Here is a 5,236-nt window from a genome sequence, read left to right on the forward strand (position 1 = left end):
CAAATCATTAGGAGGTGTGTTCCTGATAATGAACACCAACGTGTCATCTCCCTTTGCCATTCTCATGCATGTGGTGGTCACTTTTCAACTAAGAAGACAACAACAAAAATTCTGCAGTGCGGATTTTACTAGCCTACTATGTTCAAGGATACACACGAATATTGCAAAGCATGTGAGCGTTGTTAGAAATTGTTAGGATTGTCCTATAGAAATATGATGCCTCTAAACCTTATTCTTATTATTGAAGCATTTGATTGTTGAGGCATTGATTTCATGGGACCATTCCCCCAATCCTTCGGAAATATCTACATTTTGTTCATTATGGATTGTCTCCAAATGGGTTGAGCCAATTATGTGCCGGAATAATAACTTTCGCATGGTCATTAAGTTCTTAAAGGAAAATATCTTATACTGGTTTAGAACACCTCGAATCATTATAAGTGATGGAGGATCTCACTTTTGCAATAAACCATTCAAAGCATTAATGAAGAAATATGACATTTTACACAAAGCACCCTCTATCATCCTCAAACAAGCAGCCAAGTTGAAATTTCAAATAGGGACATAAAATAAATTTTGGAAAAAATGGTTAACTCAGATCGTAAGGATTGGTCACTTCAACTGACCGATGCACTATGGGCTTACTGTACGACATACAAAACCCCTATTGGGACATCTCCCTTTAGACATGTATATGGGAATGCTTACCATTTGCCTGTTGAGTTGGAACATAAAGTGTATTGGGTGATAAAGAATTTCAACTTCAATCTTGACACTACCGGCTTGTTGCACAAATTACAATTAAATGAACTTGAAGAAATTTGGAATAATGCATACAAGAATTCTAGAATATATAAGGACAAAATGAATGTGTTCCATGACAGGAACATTCTTCAAAAATATTTCACGCCAAACCAGAAAGTACTTTTGTACAATTCCATACTTCATCTTTTTCCTAAAATTTTGAGATCTAATTGGACCGGCCCCTTCAAAGTCAAAATGGTCTATCATCATGGGGTTGTCGAGATAGAAAACCCGATGAATTGTAACATCCTCAAAGTGAACAGTCATCGTCTAAAACCATTCATTGAGAAATGAGCATGTAAATGAAGTACTTTCTTGAAGAGGATTTGGAAGTAAATGGGTGAAATGCCCTTTTGAGCTCCCTTGGAGAGTTGCACAAGTAAACAAAGGTGCTACTACGCACATTCTTGTCATACACGTGGTACGCTGATGATAGTCGAAACACTGCAATTATTGGCTACATTACTAAAATCACACCAATAGAATGATCCAAACCGTCCGAAGGTTGATCATCTAAATGGACGGTTAAAAACCATTAGCAATGTCCATAGTGCTCTTTTACAATTTTAGTGCTCTTGTTTTAGTGCTCTTATCTATGAGATGGATTTCATAATGCATTGAAGATTATTGGTTGGTTTTTGTTTTTCTTCTTACAGTTTTAGTGCTCTTTTACGGTTTTAGTGCTCTTTTACACAATAAAACAATGTTGGTCTTCTTGTGAGTAAATATTCATATCCTTATAAATTTTTTGTGTTGGTTATTAGGTCTCACAATTTGTCATTCAGGTATAAGGCATGCATATTGTGGATATAGTCGTCAATTTCTACAGGTTGGGTTGTTTTTACATTTTAATTTTTAGAGTAAATTCATTTTAAATGATGTTTTTCCAATTGTTTGTTTCTGACACTACAGTTTGTTAAATGATTGAATATCATTGTCAAATAAACATTGCAATTTGCAAATGTACATTTAAGGTATTTGTCTCCCTAGAATCTAGGAGACATTCTCTGAGAAAAATATTGTTTCTATTCTGTTTTGCTACTAGGAAAGCTATTCTAAGTAATTCAGAAACTATGGTCAAATTCTCATGCACGGGTTGACTATTATGAGGTCTTTATGAGATTTCCAAAGAGAGTTTGATTTCTTTAGAACAACAGCCCATTTGATGGAAGAGGTAACCACTCTAGCCATGCTCTCTAAGCAGTAGCTCTTTTGAAGCCTGCTTTCATGTCGACCCAAGGTTCCTAGCGTGAAACTACCAGATTTGCCCGTTGAGTCTAAAAGTGAGATGCAATGTTTTTTGTTTTTGTTTGTTAATTTTATTTTATACTTATACCTATGAAGGCACTGAATTTAATGGATTTGATATTAAATTTAGTATGCATATAGGAGTTGACGCTATAGGCTTTATATTCGGCCATCCAATTGTTTTAACGATTTTAATACAAAAGTGTTACTTTGTGATTTTGGATCCGAAAGCGCATAGGAAGAGCTGATGTAGCTGTAGCAAAGCTCGAAGTTCCCAGACACTTGAACTTTCCACTTGGATTCCATGGCTTTTGGGCCTCCAAAATGTAACTTGAGATGTTATCGGCCCTTCTAAAATAAAGGCTCAAAAAATTTCATAAGTAAAAATACCATTCCTAAAATGATGTTTAAGAATGGTTGTGATTCGTTCTGAAATTGAAAATTTGTGATGGTTTTTAACCGTCCCAAAAATGAAAATTTGCGACGGTTTTAACCCGTTCCTAATTTTTTTATGACACCCTATTTAACCAGGGTCTAAATGCTTCAGGAACGGTTTTCAACCGTTCCTAAATAAGGATTTCGGTATAGTGTGGTAAACCTAAAATGCATAGCCTTTCGAGTTTCTTATGTACATAGAAACAATTTGTGTATACAGGCACTTGCCATTTTGAGGAGAAAAAAAGGCATACAGTCAGTTTGAAAGTATGAAAAATCTTTAATTATCAAGATGTCCAAAATATTTTACTTCCTGAAAGAGTTTCTGGAATTTAACTTTCTTATGGAGACAAAATATGTAAGTTATGATGCAAAAATAAATGTTGCAGATTTCTGCAAGGCCTAGAGAAATCTCAAACCTCAAATATGATGCCATCCAAGGCCATTGCATTACTGGCTTCTTCAACAGATCTCATTTCCACAAATGCAAATTTCTTTTCATGGTTTACGTATACATTAACAACTGCATCACCTGTGAAATCAATGAAAATCAATGAATAGTCAAAGACAAGGTAATATTGTAGGAGGGGGAAAATGAGAAGAGAAATTGCAAACCTGGGCCAGCAGTATTTCCTCCAATGACGGACATAACCTGGTTGAAAAAGGTCGTACAGACTGCAACAAAAGAATGCAAAGATGACCAATAGTTAGCAGTGACAAATGCGATTATTAAAGTTCCAAGTAGTTAATCTGTTTTTCCTAAAGTTTGGGATTTCTAACATCAATGGATTTGCTATGAGCTTTGGACAGAGAATCTATACTCATCTCTGATCTTATTATTAATGGTATTTTTAGTTACTTGAGTAGCCATAGGAATCTACTCTCGCTTACATCTAGGATTGTGCTATGCGCTGGAATTTGGGATAGCCTTATCTAAACTTTTGCAAGAGTTGTACTAGAAATGAAAAAAAAAAAAAAAAAAAAAGATGATTAGACGATTTACCATAAACATGTTCCGGACTAGTACTAGAAACAAAAATGATAATCAGAGGATTTACCAATGTTTCACTTTCAACATGCACAAGTGCTCTACCTAATCATCAAAACAGTTAGTTCAAAGCAACATGCCACCTATAGGCCACCTAAAGAAGAGGTTCATATGTCAACTACATAAATACATGCCATTCAATAGGTAGGACCCACTATGAAAATAGTAGATGAGTACAACATGAAGCTCCATTAAGCAATTGAGCGACAAGGATGGAAAAAATTAGAAATGTAGATCTATGACCAATGGTTGATATTCAAGGTACATGCAACTGATCAATGTACAATATTGGTATATCAATTCAACCCAGAAGAATAAGGTTAGCCCAGTGCTCTTTTGAAATAGGTCTAACTAGATGGATGGCTCTGATTCTCTTAATGTAGCCCACAATGGCATAGTCTAGTATTGGTGTACCTGGCTCTCCTAACATCCAAATTTGTCCAATTGTATTCACCCAAGTTATATTTATGTTAGAGCTGTTGTTTGCATGGCTCAGGTTTTTACACAATTGATTAATTTACAAGATGTGAAAGTTGACTGGTGAGAAATAAAGCACCGAATGTGAAAGTTCAGCCTAATCCAATGGTGGTATATGAACCTCTCTCTGTTAAATATATATTGACTAAGTTAATTGATATCTATGCCAATTGAAACCTTATTATTGTCTAAGTATTAATTATAATGAGAAGTCACCCATCCGTTGAAGTTCTTGTGGGCGGATTCTATGTGGAACCCACTGTGATGTATGTGAGAAATTCAATCTGTCTGTCCATCAATTTTGAAAGCTTAAAATAATATAGCAACTTAGTAATTATTAAGATCCAGAACTAACTGTGCCACAAAATAAGTAACAATGAGAATGGAAGTGGCCAAATTGCAATTTCCTCAACTATTTATTGTGAGGGACTCCACTCCCAATTGTAATTTTGTTACTAGCAAGTTGGAGTCTAGAAGAAACAAACTACGATTTGAGGGTAAATCTTCCTTATAAGTACTTAGAAGGTAATTACAATTCCACCATTTCCACTCAATTGAACTAATCATCACAATCCAATTCATTAGTGCATTCAAATAGAACCAAAAGTAGGAAAATCACTAAAGGAGAAGGGATTGCCTCATTTATATGGTCTACTTAACCTCAACTACATTAAGAAATCTCACTAAAATCTACATCTTCAAGGAGAGAGGGAAAAAAAAAAACATCAATGTTATCATGGGGTGATATATAAGAGGTTTTTCAACTAATGTGAATACTTAAGAAAGGGATAGTTCAGGAAATGACAAAGAATGTTATGGTAGAAACTATAGCCAACCAAAATTCATATAAATACCCAAGAAAACTTAAATAGTTGCATCCACTGGCTTTCTCTAATAATCTCAAACTTCTCAATTTTTCTTGGGTTCATTTAGAAGTGGCAAAAAATCAACAACCAATGTTAGAATAAGTGACCCATGTAGTTCTCTTCAAGATGAAAATTGATTTTACCATACTTTGTATCCGTAGAGACCTTTGAAGTCATTGTTGCCAAGGTTATCCGAGTACCAATCACCAGCACGTTTACTAATGAACGGCCACAGAAAATCCCATGATATAATTGCCTAAAGAAGAACAGAGCAGTTGACAATGTGTGGGCAGATAAGACCACATCTAATGTACGTTGGACTAAAATCAAAATAAAAGTTGCAGAGGCAAAAAGAAAA

The sequence above is a fragment of the Magnolia sinica genome, chromosome 16 (assembly GCF_029962835.1).
Source record: "Magnolia sinica isolate HGM2019 chromosome 16, MsV1, whole genome shotgun sequence".
NCBI lineage: Eukaryota > Viridiplantae > Streptophyta > Magnoliopsida > Magnoliales > Magnoliaceae > Magnolia > Magnolia sinica.